Source organism: Hyperolius riggenbachi, chromosome 11 (assembly GCF_040937935.1).
Source record: "Hyperolius riggenbachi isolate aHypRig1 chromosome 11, aHypRig1.pri, whole genome shotgun sequence".
NCBI classification, from domain to species: Eukaryota; Metazoa; Chordata; class Amphibia; order Anura; family Hyperoliidae; genus Hyperolius; species Hyperolius riggenbachi.
The window spans coordinates 98739390-98758017 of NC_090656.1; the positions used below are offsets into that span (position 1 = coordinate 98739390).

Sequence of the window (18628 nt, forward strand, 5' to 3'; positions counted from 1 at the left end):
TAACCCGCACTTGCCTAGCCAAAACTTCTTCAAGTAAAATTGCTGCTTCTACAATAAGAAACATTGTATAAAACTTAATTACTAAGTCACAGCACCTACATGAAATATAATAGTGACTGGCTTCTGTGGCACAAAACTCATTGGTTTTGCCACAGCTTTCATTATCATATTTTGGAAGTTGCACAACATTCTTTTCAACAATTTTGTCCTAAAAGTTTTCCATTCCCTTTTAGGTGGACTATGTGTATACTCTTAGGCAGGGAAAAGTAGGCCTGAAAAACTATTGAAAAAAAAATGTTAAAAAACTGAGAATGCAAATGCAAAGAAAAAAGAGTGCTGTGCCACAATAACCAATAACTGGATTGCAGCATGTGGGCGCTGTGGCTTAGTTGGTTAAAGCGCCTGTCTAGTAAACAGGAGATCCTGAGTTCAACTCTCAGCAGTGCCTTTGCTCATTTTATTATCACCAAGTCATTGCCTGCTGTTTACATCCCAGATTTTCGGGATCACGTCTTTGAGCTTCACCCATATTTGCTCACAGGAAACTTGCATTCGCTATGCCCACTGTTTCCACCACATCTGAACAAAGACATTTTCTTATCAGTTTGGTTTCATGTACTACCTTCCATCTCTGACAATAGGTAAAGGTCACTAACAAGTCTTTTGGGATGCTATGCTCAACATGGATGGGAGCTTAACCCGCACTTGCCTAGCCAAAACTTCTTCAAGTAAAATTGCTGCTTCTACAATAAGAAACATTGTATAAAACTTAAAGTGAACCTCCGGACTAAAAATCGACTCAGCAGCACTGAAAAGGCTTTGTGTTTCTTTAACAGTTTCACAGCATCAGAACTTTGTTTCTCTTATACAAACCTCATTTTTAGCTGCACAGAAGAAAACTGCCCGGGCTTTTTCCCCCTGATGCTGTGCAAAGCATGATGGGATTTCTGATTTTGTTGTTCTCGTTCTGCTGTTTTGGTGTTTTTTTTTTACATTTTGAATTTGACATTTGAAGCCTAGCGTGTGCAGCTGGAAGGGGTTATCAGGACACAGGACAGTTGGAACTGTGTCTTATGCTCCTTGTCCAAAAAGATGGCTTCCCCCATGACAAAGATGGCAGCCCCCATGAATCACAAACATTTGCCTGTTCTTTTAAAACAAGGTGGGTAAGAGATTATATTACCTATCTATTCTAATTAACATAACTAATGTAACTTGATGACAGTATGTTTGTTTAGGCTGAAGTTCCTCTTTAATTACTAAGTCACAGCACCTACATGAAATATAATAGTGACTGGCTTCTGTGGCACAAAACTCATTGGTTTTGCCACAGCTTTCATTATCATATTTTGGAAGTTGCACAACATTCTTTTCAACAATTTTGTCCTAAAAGTTTTCCATTCCCTTTTAGGTGGACTATGTGTATACTCTTAGGCAGGGAAAAGTAGGCCTGAAAAACTATTGAAAAAAAAATGTTAAAAAACTGAGAATGCAAATGCAAAGAAAAAAGAGTGCTGTGCCACAATAACCAATAACTGTATTGCAGCATGTGGGTGCTGTGGCTTAGTTGGTTAAAGCGCCTGTCTAGTAAACAGGAGATCCTGAGTTCAACTCTCAGCAGTGCCTTTGCTCATCTTATTATCACCAAGTCATTGCCTGCTGTTTACATCCCAGATTTTCGGGATCACGTCTTTGAGCTTCACCCATATTTGCTCACAGGAAACTTGCATTCCCTATGCCCACTGTTTCCACCACATCTGAACAAAGACATTTTCTTATCAGTTTGGTTTGATGTACTACCTTCCATCTCTGACAATAGGTAAAGGTCACTAACAAGTCTTTTGGGATGCTATGCTCAATATGGATGGGAGCTTAATCCGCACTTGCCTAGCCAAAACTTCTTCAAGTAAAATTGCTGCTTCTACAATAAGAAACATTGTATAAAACTTAATTACTAAGCCACAGCACCTACATGAAATATAATAGTGACTGGCTTCTGTGGCGCAAAACTCATTGGTTTTGCCACAGCTTTCATTATCATATTTTGGAAGTTGCACAACATTCTTTTCAACAATTTTGTCCTAAAAGTTTTCCATTCCCTTTTAGGTGGACTATGTGTATACTCTTAGGCAGGGAAAAGTAGGCCTGAAAAACTATTGAAAAAAAATGTTAAAAAACTGAGAATGCAAATGCAAAGAAAAAAGAGTGCTGTGCCACAATAACCAATAACTGTATTGCAGCATGTGGGCGCTGTGGCTTAGTTGGTTAAAGCGCCTGTCTAGTAAACAGGAGATCCTGAGTTCAACTCTCAGCAGTGCCTTTGCTCATCTTATTATCACCAAGTCATTGCCTGCTGTTTACATCCCAGATTTTCGGAATCACGTCTTAGAGCTTCACCCATATTTGCTCACAGGAAACTTGCATTCGCTATGCCCACTGTTTCCACCACATCTGAACAAAGACATTTTCTTATCAGTTTGGTTTGATGTACTACCTTCCATCTCTGACAATAGGTAAAGGTCACTAACAAGTCTTTTGGGATGCTATGCTCAACATGGATGGGAGCTTAACCCGCACTTGCCTAGCCAAAACTTCTTCAAGTAAAATTGCTGCTTCTACAATAAGAAACATTGTATAAAACTTAATTACTAAGCCACAGCACCTACATGAAATATAATAGTGACTGGCTTCTGTGGCACAAAACTCATTGGTTTTGCCACAGCTTTCATTATCATATTTTGGAAGTTGCACAACATTCTTTTCAACAATTTTGTCCTAAAAGTTTTCCATTCCCTTTTAGGTGGACTATGTGTATACTCTTAGGCAGGGAAAAGTAGGCCTGAAAAACTATTGAAAAAAAAAATGTTAAAAAACTGAGAATGCAAATGCAAAGAAAAAAGAGTGCTGTGCCACAATAACCAATAACTGTATTGCAGCATGTGGGTGCTGTGGCTTAGTTGGTTAAAGCGCCTGTCTAGTAAACAGGAGATCCTGAGTTCAACTCTCAGCAGTGCCTTTGCTCATTTTATTATTATTGCCTGCTGTTTACATCCCAGATTTTCGGGATCACGTCTTTGAGCTTCACCCATATTTGCTCACAGGAAACTTGCATTCGCTATGCCCACTGTTTCCACCACAACTGAACAAAGACATTTTCTTATCAGTTTGGTTTGATGTACTACCTTCCATCTCTGACAATAGGTAAAGGTCACTGACAAGTCTTTTGGGATGCTATGCTCAACATGGATGGGAGCTTAACCCGCACTTGCCTAGCCAAAACTTCTTCAAGTAAAATTGCTGCTTCTACAATAAGAAACATTGTATAAAACTTAATTACTAAGTCACAGCACCTACATGAAATATAATAGTGACTGGCTTCTGTGGCACAAAACTCATTGGTTTTGCCACAGCTTTCATTATCATATTTTGGAAGTTGCACAACATTCTTTTCAACAATTTTGTCCTGAAAGTTTTCCATTCCCTTTTAGGTGGACTATGTGTATACTCTTAGGCAGGGAAAAGTAGGCCTGAAAAACTATTGAAAAAAAAATGTTAAAAAACTGAGAATGCAAATGCAAAGAAAAAAGAGTGCTGTGCCACAATAACCAGTAACTGTATTGCAGCATGTGGGTGCTGTGGCTTAGTTGGTTAAAGCGCCTGTCTAGTAAACAGGAGATCCTGAGTTCAACTCTCAGCAGTGCCTTTGCTCATCTTATTATCACCAAGTCATTGCCTGCTGTTTACATCCCAGATTTTCGGGATCACGTCTTTGAGCTTCACCCATATTTGCTCACAGGAAACTTGCATTCGCTATGCCCACTGTTTCCACCACATCTGAACAAAGACATTTTCTTATCAGTTTGGTTTCATGTACTACCTTCCATCTCTGACAATAGGTAAAGGTCACTAACAAGTCTTTTGGGATGCTATGCTCAACATGGATGGGAGCTTAACCCGCACTTGCCTAGCCAAAACTTCTTCAAGTAAAATTGCTGCTTCTACAATAAGAAACATTGTATAAAACTTAATTACTAAGTCACATCACCTACATGAAATATAATAGTGACTGGCTTCTGTGGCACAAAACTCATTGGTTTTGCCACAGCTTTCATTATCATATTTTGGAAGTTGCACAACATTCTTTTCAACAATTTTGTCCTGAAAGTTTTCCATTCCCTTTTAGGTGGACTATGTGTATACTCTTAGGCAGGGAAAAGTAGGCCTGAAAAACTATTGAAAAAAAAATGTTAAAAAACTGAGAATGCAAATGCAAAGAAAAAAGAGTGCTGTGCCACAATAACCAATAACTGGATTGCAGCATGTGGGCGCTGTGGCTTAGTTGGTTAAAGCGCCTGTCTAGTAAACAGGAGATCCTGAGTTCAACTCCCAGCAGTGCCTTTGCTCATCTTATTATCACCAAGTCATTGCCTGCTGTTTACATCTCAGATTTTCGGGATCACGTCTTTGAGCTTCACCCATATTTGCTCACAGGAAACTTGCATTCGCTATGCCCACTGTTTCCACCACATCTGAACAAAGACATTTTCTTATCAGTTTGGTTTCATGTACTATCTTCCATCTCTGACAATAGGTAAAGGTCACTAACAAGTCTTTTGGGATGCTATGCTCAACATGGATGGGAGCTTAACCCGCACTTGCCTAGCCAAAACTTCTTCAAGTAAAATTGCTGCTTCTACAATAAGAAACATTGTATAAAACTTAATTACTAAGCCACAGCACCTACATGAAATATATTAGTGACTGGCTTCTGTGGCACAAAACTCATTGGTTTTGCCACAGCTTTCATTATCATATTTTGGAAGTTGCACAACATTCTTTTCAACAATTTTGTCCTAAAAGTTTTCCATTCCCTTTTAGGTGGACTATGTGTATACTCTTAGGCAGGGAAAAGTAGGCCTGAAAAACTATTGAAAAAAAATGTTAAAAAACTGAGAATGCAAATGCAAAGAAAAAAGAGTGCTGTGCCACAATAACCAATAACTGTATTGCAGCATGTGGGCGCTGTGGCTTAGTTGGTTAAAGCGCCTGTCTAGTAAACAGGAGATCCTGAGTTCAACTCTCAGCAGTGCCTTTGCTCATCTTATTATCACCAAGTCATTGCCTGCTGTTTACATCCCAGATTTTCGGAATCACGTCTTAGAGCTTCACCCATATTTGCTCACAGGAAACTTGCATTCGCTATGCCCACTGTTTCCACCACATCTGAACAAAGACATTTTCTTATCAGTTTGGTTTGATGTACTACCTTCCATCTCTGACAATAGGTAAAGGTCACTAACAAGTCTTTTGGGATGCTATGCTCAACATGGATGGGAGCTTAACCCGCACTTGCCTAGCCAAAACTTCTTCAAGTAAAATTGCTGCTTCTACAATAAGAAACATTGTATAAAACTTAATTACTAAGCCACAGCACCTACATGAAATATAATAGTGACTGGCTTCTGTGGCACAAAACTCATTGGTTTTGCCACAGCTTTCATTATCATATTTTGGAAGTTGCACAACATTCTTTTCAACAATTTTGTCCTAAAAGTTTCCCATTCCCTTTTAGGTGGACTATGTGTATACTCTTAGGCAGGGAAAAGTAGGCCTGAAAAACTATTGAAAAAAAAATGTTAAAAAACTGAGAATGCAAATGCAAAGAAAAAAGAGTGCTGTGCCACAATAACCAGTAACTGTATTGCAGCATGTGGGTGCTGTGGCTTAGTTGGTTAAAGCGCCTGTCTAGTAAACAGGAGATCCTGAGTTCAACTCTCAGCAGTGCCTTTGCTCATCTTATTATCACCAAGTCATTGCCTGCTGTTTACATCCCAGATTTTCGGGATCACGTCTTTGAGCTTCACCCATATTTGCTCACAGGAAACTTGCATTCGCTATGCCCACTGTTTCCACCACATCTGAACAAAGACATTTTCTTATCAGTTTGGTTTCATGTACTACCTTCCATCTCTGACAATAGGTAAAGGTCACTAACAAGTCTTTTGGGATGCTATGCTCAACATGGATGGGAGCTTAACCCGCACTTGCCTAGCCAAAACTTCTTCAAGTAAAATTGCTGCTTCTACAATAAGAAACATTGTATAAAACTTAATTACTAAGTCACAGCACCTACATGAAATATAATAGTGACTGGCTTCTGTGGCACAAAACTCATTGGTTTTGCCACAGCTTTCATTATCATATTTTGGAAGTTGCACAACATTCTTTTCAACAATTTTGTCCTGAAAGTTTTCCATTCCCTTTTAGGTGGACTATGTGTATACTCTTAGGCAGGGAAAAGTAGGCCTGAAAAACTATTGAAAAAAAAATGTTAAAAAACTGAGAATGCAAATGCAAAGAAAAAAGAGTGCTGTGCCACAATAACCAATAACTGGATTGCAGCATGTGGGCGCTGTGGCTTAGTTGGTTAAAGCGCCTGTCTAGTAAACAGGAGATCCTGAGTTCAACTCCCAGCAGTGCCTTTGCTCATCTTATTATCACCAAGTCATTGCCTGCTGTTTACATCTCAGATTTTCGGGATCACGTCTTTGAGCTTCACCCATATTTGCTCACAGGAAACTTGCATTCGCTATGCCCACTGTTTCCACCACATCTGAACAAAGACATTTTCTTATCAGTTTGGTTTCATGTACTACCTTCCATCTCTGACAATAGGTAAAGGTCACTAACAAGTCTTTTGGGATGCTATGCTCAACATGGATGGGAGCTTAACCCGCACTTGCCTAGCCAAAACTTATTCAAGTAAAATTGCTGCTTCTACAATAAGAAACATTGTATAAAACTTAATTACTAAGTCACAGCACCTACATGAAATATAATAGTGACTGGCTTCTGTGGCACAAAACTCATTGGTTTTGCCACAGCTTTCATTATCATATTTTGGAAGTTGCACAACATTCTTTTCAACAATTTTGTCCTAAAAGTTTTCCATTCCCTTTTAGGTGGACTATGTGTATACTCTTAGGCAGGGAAAAGTAGGCCTGAAAAACTATTGAAAAAAAAATGTTAAAAAACTGAGAATGCAAATGCAAAGAAAAAAGAGTGCTGTGCCACAATAACCAGTAACTGTATTGCAGCATGTGGGTGCTGTGGCTTAGTTGGTTAAAGCGCCTGTCTAGTAAACAGGAGATCCTGAGTTCAACTCTCAGCAGTGCCTTTGCTCATCTTATTATCACCAAGTCATTGCCTGCTGTTTACATCCCAGATTTTCGGGATCACGTCTTTGAGCTTCACCCATATTTGCTCACAGGAAACTTGCATTCCCTATGCCCACTGTTTCCACCACATCTGAACAAAGACATTTTCTTATCAGTTTGGTTTGATGTACTACCTTCCATCTCTGACAATAGGTAAAGGTCACTAACAAGTCTTTTGGGATGCTATGCTCAATATGGATGGGAGCTTAACCCGCACTTGCCTAGCCAAAACTTCTTCAAGTAAAATTGCTGCTTCTACAATAAGAAACATTGTATAAAACTTAATTACTAAGCCACAGCACCTACATGAAATATAATAGTGACTGGCTTCTGTGGCGCAAAACTCATTGGTTTTGCCACAGCTTTCATTATCATATTTTGGAAGTTGCACAACATTCTTTTCAACAATTTTGTCCTAAAAGTTTTCCATTCCCTTTTAGGTGGACTATGTGTATACTCTTAGGCAGGGAAAAGTAGGCCTGAAAAACTATTGAAAAAAAATGTTAAAAAACTGAGAATGCAAATGCAAAGAAAAAAGAGTGCTGTGCCACAATAACCAATAACTGCATTGCAGCATGTGGGCGCTGTGGCTTAGTTGGTTAAAGCGCCTGTCTAGTAAACAGGAGATCCTGAGTTCAACTCTCAGCAGTGCCTTTGCTCATCTTATTATCACCAAGTCATTGCCTGCTGTTTACATCCCAGATTTTCGGAATCACGTCTTAGAGCTTCACCCCTATTTGCTCACAGGAAACTTGCATTCGCTATGCCCACTGTTTCCACCACATCTGAACAAAGACATTTTCTTATCAGTTTGGTTTGATGTACTACCTTCCATCTCTGACAATAGGTAAAGGTCACTAACAAGTCTTTTGGGATGCTATGCTCAACATGGATGGGAGCTTAACCCGCACTTGCCTAGCCAAAACTTCTTCAAGTAAAATTGCTGCTTCTACAATAAGAAACATTGTATAAAACTTAATTACTAAGCCACAGCACCTACATGAAATATAATAGTGACTGGCTTCTGTGGCACAAAACTCATTGGTTTTGCCACAGCTTTCATTATCATATTTTGGAAGTTGCACAACATTCTTTTCAACAATTTTGTCCTAAAAGTTTTCCATTCCCTTTTAGGTGGACTATGTGTATACTCTTAGGCAGGGAAAAGTAGGCCTGAAAAACTATTGAAAAAAAAATGTTAAAAAACTGAGAATGCAAATGCAAAGAAAAAAGAGTGCTGTGCCACAATAACCAATAACTGTATTGCAGCATGTGGGCGCTGTGGCTTAGTTGGTTAAAGCGCCTGTCTAGTAAACAGGAGATCCTGAGTTCAACTCTCAGCAGTGCCTTTGCTCATCTTATTATCACCAAGTCATTGCCTGCTGTTTACATCCCAGGTTTTCGGAATCACGTCTTAGAGCTTCACCCATATTTGCTCACAGGAAACTTGCATTCGCTATGCCCACTGTTTCCACCACATCTGAACAAAGACATTTTCTTATCAGTTTGGTTTGATGTACTACCTTCCATCTCTGACAATAGGTAAAGGTCACTAACAAGTCTTTTGGGATGCTATGCTCAACATGGATGGGAGCTTAACCCACACTTGCCTAGCCAAAACTTCTTCAAGTAAAATTGCTGCTTCTACAATAAGAAACATTGTATAAAACTTAATTACTAAGTCACAGCACCTACATGAAATATAATAGTGACTGGCTTCTGTGGCACAAAACTCATTGGTTTTGCCACAGCTTTCATTATCATATTTTGGAAGTTGCACAACATTCTTTTCAACAATTTTGTCCTAAAAGTTTTCCATTCCCTTTTAGGTGGACTATGTGTATACTCTTAGGCAGGGAAAAGTAGGCCTGAAAAACTATTGAAAAAAAAATGTTAAAAAACTGAGAATGCAAATGCAAAGAAAAAAGAGTGCTGTGCCACAATAACCAATAACTGCATTGCAGCATGTGGGTGCTGTGGCTTAGTTGGTTAAAGCGCCTGTCTAGTAAACAGGAGATCCTGAGTTCAACTCTCAGCAGTGCCTTTGCTCATTTTATTATTATTGCCTGCTGTTTACATCCCAGATTTTCGGGATCACGTCTTTGAGCTTCACCCATATTTGCTCACAGGAAACTTGCATTCGCTATGCCCACTGTTTCCACCACAACTGAACAAAGACATTTTCTTATCAGTTTGGTTTGATGTACTACCTTCCATCTCTGACAATAGGTAAAGGTCACTGACAAGTCTTTTGGGATGCTATGCTCAACATGGATGGGAGCTTAACCCGCACTTGCCTAGCCAAAACTTCTTCAAGTAAAATTGCTGCTTCTACAATAAGAAACATTGTATAAAACTTAATTACTAAGTCACAGCACCTACATGAAATATAATAGTGACTGGCTTCTGTGGCACAAAACTCATTGGTTTTGCCACAGCTTTCATTATCATATTTTGGAAGTTGCACAACATTCTTTTCAACAATTTTGTCCTAAAAGTTTTCCATTCCCTTTTAGGTGGACTATGTGTATACTCTTAGGCAGGGAAAAGTAGGCCTGAAAAACTATTGAAAAAAAAATGTTAAAAAACTGAGAATGCAAATGCAAAGAAAAAAGAGTGCTGTGCCACAATAACCAATAACTGTATTGCAGCATGTGGGCGCTGTGGCTTAGTTGGTTAAAGCGCCTGTCTAGTAAACAGGAGATCCTGAGTTGAACTCTCAGCAGTGCCTTTGCTCATCTTATTATCACCAAGTCATTGCCTACTGTTTACATCCCAGATTTTCGGGATCACGTCTTTGAGCTTCACCCATATTTGCTCACAGGAAACTTGCATTCGCTATGCCCACTGTTTCCACCACATCTGAACAAAGACATTTTCTTATCAGTTTGGTTTGATGTACTACCTTCCATCTCTGACAATAGGTAAAGGTCACTAACAAGTCTTTTGGGATGCTATGCTCAACATGGATGGGAGCTTAACCCGCACTTGCCTAGCCAAAACTTCTTCAAGTAAAATTGCTGCTTCTACAATAAGAAACATTGTATAAAACTTAATTACTAAGCCACAGCACCTACATGAAATATATTAGTGACTGGCTTCTGTGGCACAAAACTCATTGGTTTTGCCACAGCTTTCATTATCATATTTTGGAAGTTGCACAACATTCTTTTCAACAATTTTGTCCTAAAAGTTTTCCATTCCCTTTTAGGTGGACTATGTGTATACTCTTAGGCAGGGAAAAGTAGGCCTGAAAAACTATTGAAAAAAAAATGTTAAAAAACTGAGAATGCAAATGCAAAGAAAAAAGAGTGCTGTGCCACAATAACCAGTAACTGTATTGCAGCATGGGGGCGCTGTGGCTTAGTTGGTTAAAGCGCTTGTCTAGTCAACAGGAGATCCTGAGTTGAACTCTCAGCAGTGCCTTTGCTCATCTTATTATCACCAAGTCATTGCCTACTGTTTACATCCCAGATTTTCGGGATCACGTCTTTGAGCTTCACCCATATTTGCTCACAGGAAACTTGCATTCGCTATGCCCACTGTTTCCACCACATCTGAACAAAGACATTTTCTTATCAGTTTGGTTTCATGTACTACCTTCCATCTCTGACAATAGGTAAAGGTCACTAACAAGTCTTTTGGGATGCTATGCTCAACATGGATGGGAGCTTAACCCGCACTTGCCTAGCCAAAACTTCTTCAAGTAAAATTGCTGCTTCTACAATAAGAAACATTGTATAAAACTTAATTACTAAGCCACAGCACCTACATGAAATATATTAGTGACTGGCTTCTGTGGCACAAAACTCATTGGTTTTGCCACAGCTTTCATTATCATATTTTGGAAGTTGCACAACATTCTTTTCAACAATTTTGTCCTAAAAGTTTTCCATTCCCTTTTAGGTGGACTATGTGTATACTCTTAGGCAGGGAAAAGTAGGCCTGAAAAACTATTGAAAAAAAAATGTTAAAAAAACTGATAATGCAAATGCAAAGAAAAAAGAGTGCTGTGCCACAATAACCAATAACTGTATTGCAGCATGTGGGCGCTGTGGCTTAGTTGGTTAAAGCGCCTGTCTAGTAAACAGGAGATCCTGAGTTCAACTCTCAGCAGTGCCTTTGCTCATCTTATTATTGCCTGCTGTTTACATCCCAGATTTTCGGGATCACGTCTTTGAGCTTCACCCATATTTGCTCACAGGAAACTTGCATTCGCTATGCCCACTGTTTCCACCACAACTGAACAAAGACATTTTCTTATCAGTTTGGTTTGATGTACTACCTTCCATCTCTGACAATAGGTAAAGGTCACTGACAAGTCTTTTGGGATGCTATGCTCAACATGGATGGGAGCTTAACCCGCACTTGCCTAGCCAAAACTTCTTCAAGTAAAATTGCTGCTTCTACAATAAGAAACATTGTATAAAACTTAATTACTAAGTCACAGCACCTACATGAAATATAATAGTGACTGGCTTCTGTGGCACAAAACTCATTGGTTTTGCCACAGCTTTCATTATCATATTTTGGAAGTTGCACAACATTCTTTTCAACAATTTTGTCCTAAAAGTTTTCCATTCCCTTTTAGGTGGACTATGTGTATACTCTTAGGCAGGGAAAAGTAGGCCTGAAAAACTATTGAAAAAAAAATGTTAAAAAACTGAGAATGCAAATGCAAAGAAAAAAGAGTGCTGTGCCACAATAACCAATAACTGTATTGCAGCATGTGGGCGCTGTGGCTTAGTTGGTTAAAGCGCCTGTCTAGTAAACAGGAGATCCTGAGTTCAACTCTCAGCAGTGCCTTTGCTCATCTTATTATCACCAAGTCATTGCCTGCTGTTTACATCCCAGATTTTCGGGATCACGTCTTTGAGCTTCACCCATATTTGCTCACAGGAAACTTGCATTCCCTATGCCCACTGTTTCCACCACATCTGAACAAAGACATTTTCTTATCAGTTTGGTTTCATGTACTACCTTCCATCTCTGACAATAGGTAAAGGTCACTAACAAGTCTTTTGGGATGCTATGCTCAACATGGATGGGAGCTTAACCCGCACTTGCCTAGCCAAAACTTCTTCAAGTAAAATTGCTGCTTCTACAATAAGAAACATTGTATAAAACTTAATTACTAAGCCACAGCACCTACATGAAATATAATAGTGACTGGCTTCTGTGGCACAAAACTCATTGGTTTTGCCACAGCTTTCATTATCATATTTTGGAAGTTGCACAACATTCTTTTCAACAATTTTGTCCTAAAAGTTTTCCATTCCCTTTTAGGTGGACTATGTGTATACTCTTAGGCAGGGAAAAGTAGGCCTGAAAAACTATTGAAAAAAAAATGTTAAAAAACTGAGAATGCAAATGCAAAGAAAAAAGAGTGCTGTGCCACAATAACCAATAACTGTATTGCAGCATGTGGGCGCTGTGGCTTAGTTGGTTAAAGCGCCTGTTTAGTAAACAGGAGATCAGTACCTTTGCTCATCTTATTATCACCAAGTCATTGCCTGCTGTTTACATCCCAGATTTTCGGGATCACGTCTTTGAGCTTCACCCATATTTGCTCACAGGAAACTTGCATTCGCTATGCCCACTGTTTCCACCACATCTGAACAAAGACATTTTCTTATCAGTTTGGTTTCATGTACTATCTTCCATCTCTGACAATAGGTAAAGGTCACTAACAAGTCTTTTGGGATGCTATGCTCAACATGGATGGGAGCTTAACCCGCACTTGCCTAGCCAAAACTTCTTCAAGTAAAATTGCTGCTTCTACAATAAGAAACATTGTATAAAACTTAATTACTAAGCCACAGCACCTACATGAAATATAATAGTGACTGGCTTCTGTGGCACAAAACTCATTGGTTTTGCCACAGCTTTCATTATCATATTTTGGAAGTTGCACAACATTCTTTTCAACAATTTTGTCCTAAAAGTTTTCCATTCCCTTTTAGGTGGACTATGTGTATACTCTTAGGCAGGGAAAAGTAGGCCTGAAAAACTATTGAAAAAAAAATGTTAAAAAACTGAGAATGCAAATGCAAAGAAAAAAGAGTGCTGTGCCACAATAACCAATAACTGTATTGCAGCATGTGGGCGCTGTGGCTTAGTTGGTTAAAGCGCCTATTTAGTAAACAGGAGATCCTGAGTTCAACTCTCAGCAGTGCCTTTGCTCATCTTATTATCACCAAGTCATTGCCTGCTGTTTACATCCCAGATTTTCGGGATCACATCTTTGAGCTTCACCCATATTTGCTCACAGGAAACTTGCATTCGCTATGCCCACTGTTTCCACCACATCTGAACAAAGACATTTTCTTATCAGTTTGGTTTCATGTACTATCTTCCATCTCTGACAATAGGTAAAGGTCACTAACAAGTCTTTTGGGATGCTATGCTCAACATGGATGGGAGCTTAACCCGCACTTGCCTAGCCAAAACTTCTTCAAGTAAAATTGCTGCTTCTACAATAAGAAACATTGTATAAAACTTAATTACTAAGCCACAGCACCTACATGAAATATATTAGTGACTGGCTTCTGTGGCACAAAACTCATTGGTTTTGCCACAGCTTTCATTATCATATTTTGGAAGTTGCACAACATTCTTTTCAACAATTTTGTCCTAAAAGTTTTCCATTCCCTTTTAGGTGGACTATGTGTATACTCTTAGGCAGGGAAAAGTAGGCCTGAAAAACTATTGAAAAAAAAATGTTAAAAAACTGAGAATGCAAATGCAAAGAAAAAAGAGTGCTGTGCCACAATAACCAATAACTGTATTGCAGCATGTGGGCGCTGTGGCGTAGTTGGTTAAAGCGCCTGTCTAGTAAACAGGAGATCCTGAGTTCAACTCTCAGCAGTGCCTTTGCTCATCTTATTATTGCCTGCTGTTTACATCCCAGATTTTCGGGATCACGCCTTTGAGCTTCACCCATATTTGCTCACAGGAAACTTGCATTCGCTATGCCCACTGTTTCCACCACAACTGAACAAAGACATTTTCTTATCAGTTTGGTTTGATGTACTACCTTCCATCTCTGACAATAGGTAAAGGTCACTAACAAGTCTTTTGGGATGCTATGCTCAACATGGATGGGAGCTTAACCCGCACTTGCCTAGCCAAAACTTCTTCAAATAAAATTGCTGCTTCTACAATAGGAAACATTGTATAAAACTTAATTACTAAGTCACAGCACCTACATGAAATATAATAGTGACTGGCTTCTGTGGCACAAAACTTATTGGTTTTGCCACAGCTTTCATTATCATATTTTGGAAGTTGCACAACATTCTTTTCAACAATTTTGTCCTAAAAGTTTTCCATTCCCTTTTAGGTGGACTATGTGTATACTCTTAGGCAGGGAAAAGTAGGCCTGAAAAACTATTGAAAAAAAAATGTTAAAAAACTGAGAATGCAAATGCAAAGAAAAAAGAGTGCTGTGCCACAATAACCAATAACTGTATTGCGGCATGTGAGTGCTGTGGCTTAGTTGGTTAAAGCGCCTGTCTAGTAAACAGGAGATCCTGAGTTCAACTCTCAGCAGTGCCTTTGCTCATCTTATTATCACCAAGTCGTTGCCTGCTGTTTACATCCCAGATTTTCGGGATCACGTCTTTGAGCTTCACCCATATTTGCTCACAGGAAACTTGCATTCGCTATGCCCACTGTTTCCACCACATCTGAACAAAGACATTTTCTTATCAGTTTGGTTTCATGTACTACCTTCCATCTCTGACAATAGGTAAAGGTCACTAACAAGTCTTTTGGGATGCTATGCTCAACATGGATGGGAGCTTAACCCGCACTTGACTAGCCAAAACTTCTTCAAGTAAAATTGCTGCTTCTACAATAAGAAACATTGTATAAAACTTAATTACTAAGCCACAGCACCTACATGAAATATAATAGTGACTGGCTTCTGTGGCACAAAACTCATTGGTTTTGCCACAGCTTTCATTATCATATTTTGGAAGTTGCACAACATTCTTTTCAACAATTTTGTCCTAAAAGTTTTCCATTCCCTTTTAGGTGGACTATGTGTATACTCTTAGGCAGGGAAAAGTAGGCCTGAAAAACTATTGAAAAAAAAATGTTAAAAAACTGAGAATGCAAATGCAAAGAAAAAAGAGTGCTGTGCCACAATAACCAATAACTGTATTGCAGCATGTGGGCGCTGTGGCTTAGTTGGTTAAAGCGCCTGTTTAGTAAACAGGAGATCCTGAGTTCAACTCTCAGCAGTGCCTTTGTGCATCTTATTATCACCAAGTCATTGCCTGCTGTTTACATCCCAGATTTTCGGGATCACGTCTTTGAGCTTCACCCATATTTGCTCACAGGAAACTTGCATTCGCTATGCCCACTGTTTCCACCACATCTGAACAAAGACATTTTCTTATCAGTTTGGTTTCATGTACTATCTTCCATCTCTGACAATAGGTAAAGATCACTAACAAGTCTTTTGGGATGCTATGCTCAACATGGATGGGAGCTTAACCCGCACTTGCCTAGCCAAAACTTCTTCAAGTAAAATTGCTGCTTCTACAATAAGAAACATTGTATAAAACTTAATTACTAAGTCACAGCACCTACATGAAATATAATAGTGACTGGCTTCTGTGGCACAAAACTCATTGGTTTTGCCACAGCTTTCATTATCATATTTTGGAAGTTGCACAACATTCTTTTCAACAATTTTGTCCTAAAAGTTTTCCATTCCCTTTTAGGTGGACTATGTGTATACTCTTAGGCAGGGAAAAGTAGGCCTGAAAAACTATTGAAAAAAAAATGTTAAAAAACTGAGAATGCAAATGCAAAGAAAAAAGAGTGCTGTGCCACAATAACCAATAACTGTATTGCAGCATGTGGGCGCTGTGGCTTAGTTGGTTAAAGCGCCTGTCTAGTAAACAGGAGATCCTGAGTTCAACTCTCAGCAGTGCCTTTGCTCATCTTATTATCACCAAGTCATTGCCTGCTGTTTACATCCCAGATTTTCGGGATCACGTCTTTGAGCTTCACCCATATTTGCTCACAGGAAACTTGCATTCGCTATGCCCACTGTTTCCACCACATCTGAACAAAGACATTTTCTTATCAGTTTGGTTTCATGTACTACCTTCCATCTCTGACAATAGGTAAAGGTCACTAACAAGTCTTTTGGGATGCTATGCTCAACATGGATGGGAGCTTAACCCGCACTTGCCTAGCCAAAACTTCTTCAAGTAAAATTGCTGCTTCTACAATAAGAAACATTGTATAAAACTTAATTACTAAGTCACAGCACCTACATGAAATATAATAGTGACTGGCTTCTGTGGCACAAAACTCATTGGTTTTGCCACAGCTTTCATTATCATATTTTGGAAGTTGCACAACATTCTTTTCAACAATTTTGTCCTAAAAGTTTTCCATTCCCTTTTAGGTGGACTATGTGTATACTCTTAGGCAGGGAAAAGTAGGCCTGAAAAACTATTGAAAAAAAAATGTTAAAAAACTGAGAATGCAAATGCAAAGAAAAAAGAGTGCTGTGCCACAATAACCAATAACTGTATTGCAGCATGTGGGCGCTGTGGCTTAGTTGGTTAAAGCGCCTGTCTAGTAAACAGGAGATCCTGAGTTCAACTCTCAGCAGTGCCTTTGCTCATCTTATTATCACCAAGTCATTGCCTGCTGTTTACATCCCAGATTTTCGGAATCACGTCTTAGAGCTTCACCCATATTTGCTCACAGGAAACTTGCATTCGCTATGCCCACTGTTTCCACCACATCTGAACAAAGACATTTTCTTATCAGTTTGGTTTGATGTACTACCTTCCATCTCTGACAATAGGTAAAGGTCACTAACAAGTCTTTTGGGATGCTATGCTCAACATGGATGGGAGCTTAACCCGCACTTGCCTAGCCAAAACTTCTTCAAGTAAAATTGCTGCTTCTACAATAAGAAACATTGTATAAAACTTAATTACTAAGCCACAGCACCTACATGAAATATAATAGTGACTGCTTCTGTGGCACAAAACTCATTGGTTTTGCCACAGCTTTCATTATCATATTTTGGAAGTTGCACAACATTCTTTTCAACAATTTTGTCCTAAAAGTTTTCCATTCCCTTTTAGGTGGACTATGTGTATACTCTTAGGCAGGGAAAAGTAGGCCTGAAAAACTATTGAAAAAAAAATGTTAAAAAACTGAGAATGCAAATGCAAAGAAAAAAGAGTGCTGTGCCACAATAACCAATAACTGTATTGCAGCATGTGAGTGCTGTGGCTTAGTTGGTTAAAGCGCCTGTCTACTAAACAGGAGGTCCTGAGTTCAACTCTCAGCAGTGCCTTTGCTCATCTTATTATCACCAAGTCATTGCCTGCTGTTTACATCCCAGGTTTTCGGAATCACGTCTTAGAGCTTCACCCATATTTGCTCACAGGAAACTTGCATTCGCTATGCCCACTGTTTCCACCACATCTGAACAAAGACATTTTCTTATCAGTTTGGTTTGATGTACTACCTTCCATCTCTGACAATAGGTAAAGGTCACTAACAAGTCTTTTGGGATGCTATGCTCAACATGGATGGGAGCTTAACCCGCACTTGCCTAGCCAAAACTTCTTCAAGTAAAATTGCTGCTTCTACAATAAGAAACATTGTATAAAACTTAATTACTAAGCCACAGCACCTACATGAAATATAATAGTGACTGGCTTCTGTGGCACAAAACTCATTGGTTTTGCCACAGCTTTCATTATCATATTTTGGAAGTTGCACAACATTCTTTTCAACAATTTTGTCCTAAAAGTTTTCCATTCCCTTTTAGGTGGACTATGTGTATACTCTTAGGCAGGGAAAAGTAGGCCTGAAAAACTATTGAAAAAAAAATGTTAAAAAACTGAGAATGCAAATGCAAAGAAAAAAGAGTGCTGTGCCACAATAACCAATAACTGTATTGCAGCATGTGGGCGCTGTGGCTTAGTTGGTTAAAGCGCCTGTCTAGTAAACAGGAGATCCTGAGTTGAACTCTCAGCAGTGCCTTTGCTCATCTTATTATTGCCTGCTGTTTACATCCCAGATTTTCGGGATCACGTCTTTGAGCTTCACCCATATTTGCTCACAGGAAATTTGCATTCGCTATGCCCACTGTTTCCACCACAACTGAACAAAGACATTTTCTTATCAGTTTGGTTTGATGTACTACCTTCCATCTCTGACAATAGGTAAAGGTCACTAACAAGTCTTTTGGGATGCTATGCTCAACATGGATGGGAGCTTAACCCGCACTTGCCTAGCCAAAACTTCTTCAAGTAAAATTGCTGGGTACTTATCCGTTAGCCGGGCGCATCCGGCAGGTGGCGCTAATTAGTATTCCCCCCTCCAGGCCGACATGGATAGTAGGGAAAGATGTAACTCTGGTG

At 39.2% G+C, this 18628-nt stretch overlaps 19 non-coding genes across 19 annotated transcripts; all 19 read left to right on the top strand.

The window, feature by feature from the left end:
- Window positions 1-374: 374 nt before the first annotated feature.
- On the top strand, window positions 375-448 carry TRNAT-AGU (transfer RNA threonine (anticodon AGU)). The gene has a single exon. It is a non-coding gene; the product is annotated as a tRNA-Thr (tRNA).
- A 1104-nt stretch (window positions 449-1552) lies between these two features.
- TRNAT-AGU (transfer RNA threonine (anticodon AGU)) lies at window positions 1553-1626 on the top strand. Its single transcript has one exon. It is a non-coding gene; the product is annotated as a tRNA-Thr (tRNA).
- A 620-nt stretch (window positions 1627-2246) lies between these two features.
- TRNAT-AGU (transfer RNA threonine (anticodon AGU)) lies at window positions 2247-2320 on the top strand. Its single transcript has one exon. It is a non-coding gene; the product is annotated as a tRNA-Thr (tRNA).
- Window positions 2321-2942: 622 nt separating this feature from the next.
- Window positions 2943-3016, top strand: TRNAT-AGU (transfer RNA threonine (anticodon AGU)). The gene has a single exon. It is a non-coding gene; the product is annotated as a tRNA-Thr (tRNA).
- Window positions 3017-3629: 613 nt separating this feature from the next.
- TRNAT-AGU (transfer RNA threonine (anticodon AGU)) lies at window positions 3630-3703 on the top strand. The gene has a single exon. It is a non-coding gene; the product is annotated as a tRNA-Thr (tRNA).
- Window positions 3704-4324: 621 nt separating this feature from the next.
- TRNAT-AGU (transfer RNA threonine (anticodon AGU)) lies at window positions 4325-4398 on the top strand. The gene has a single exon. It is a non-coding gene; the product is annotated as a tRNA-Thr (tRNA).
- A 620-nt stretch (window positions 4399-5018) lies between these two features.
- TRNAT-AGU (transfer RNA threonine (anticodon AGU)) lies at window positions 5019-5092 on the top strand. The gene has a single exon. It is a non-coding gene; the product is annotated as a tRNA-Thr (tRNA).
- Window positions 5093-5713: 621 nt separating this feature from the next.
- TRNAT-AGU (transfer RNA threonine (anticodon AGU)) lies at window positions 5714-5787 on the top strand. Its single transcript has one exon. It is a non-coding gene; the product is annotated as a tRNA-Thr (tRNA).
- A 621-nt stretch (window positions 5788-6408) lies between these two features.
- TRNAT-AGU (transfer RNA threonine (anticodon AGU)) lies at window positions 6409-6482 on the top strand. The gene has a single exon. It is a non-coding gene; the product is annotated as a tRNA-Thr (tRNA).
- Window positions 6483-7103: 621 nt separating this feature from the next.
- On the top strand, window positions 7104-7177 carry TRNAT-AGU (transfer RNA threonine (anticodon AGU)). Its single transcript has one exon. It is a non-coding gene; the product is annotated as a tRNA-Thr (tRNA).
- A 620-nt stretch (window positions 7178-7797) lies between these two features.
- On the top strand, window positions 7798-7871 carry TRNAT-AGU (transfer RNA threonine (anticodon AGU)). The gene has a single exon. It is a non-coding gene; the product is annotated as a tRNA-Thr (tRNA).
- Window positions 7872-8492: 621 nt separating this feature from the next.
- Window positions 8493-8566, top strand: TRNAT-AGU (transfer RNA threonine (anticodon AGU)). Its single transcript has one exon. It is a non-coding gene; the product is annotated as a tRNA-Thr (tRNA).
- A 621-nt stretch (window positions 8567-9187) lies between these two features.
- On the top strand, window positions 9188-9261 carry TRNAT-AGU (transfer RNA threonine (anticodon AGU)). The gene has a single exon. It is a non-coding gene; the product is annotated as a tRNA-Thr (tRNA).
- A 2004-nt stretch (window positions 9262-11265) lies between these two features.
- On the top strand, window positions 11266-11339 carry TRNAT-AGU (transfer RNA threonine (anticodon AGU)). The gene has a single exon. It is a non-coding gene; the product is annotated as a tRNA-Thr (tRNA).
- A 610-nt stretch (window positions 11340-11949) lies between these two features.
- Window positions 11950-12023, top strand: TRNAT-AGU (transfer RNA threonine (anticodon AGU)). Its single transcript has one exon. It is a non-coding gene; the product is annotated as a tRNA-Thr (tRNA).
- Window positions 12024-15395: 3372 nt separating this feature from the next.
- TRNAT-AGU (transfer RNA threonine (anticodon AGU)) lies at window positions 15396-15469 on the top strand. The gene has a single exon. It is a non-coding gene; the product is annotated as a tRNA-Thr (tRNA).
- Window positions 15470-16090: 621 nt separating this feature from the next.
- TRNAT-AGU (transfer RNA threonine (anticodon AGU)) lies at window positions 16091-16164 on the top strand. The gene has a single exon. It is a non-coding gene; the product is annotated as a tRNA-Thr (tRNA).
- A 621-nt stretch (window positions 16165-16785) lies between these two features.
- Window positions 16786-16859, top strand: TRNAT-AGU (transfer RNA threonine (anticodon AGU)). The gene has a single exon. It is a non-coding gene; the product is annotated as a tRNA-Thr (tRNA).
- A 620-nt stretch (window positions 16860-17479) lies between these two features.
- On the top strand, window positions 17480-17553 carry TRNAS-ACU (transfer RNA serine (anticodon ACU)). The gene has a single exon. It is a non-coding gene; the product is annotated as a tRNA-Ser (tRNA).
- Window positions 17554-18628: the final 1075 nt, after the last annotated feature.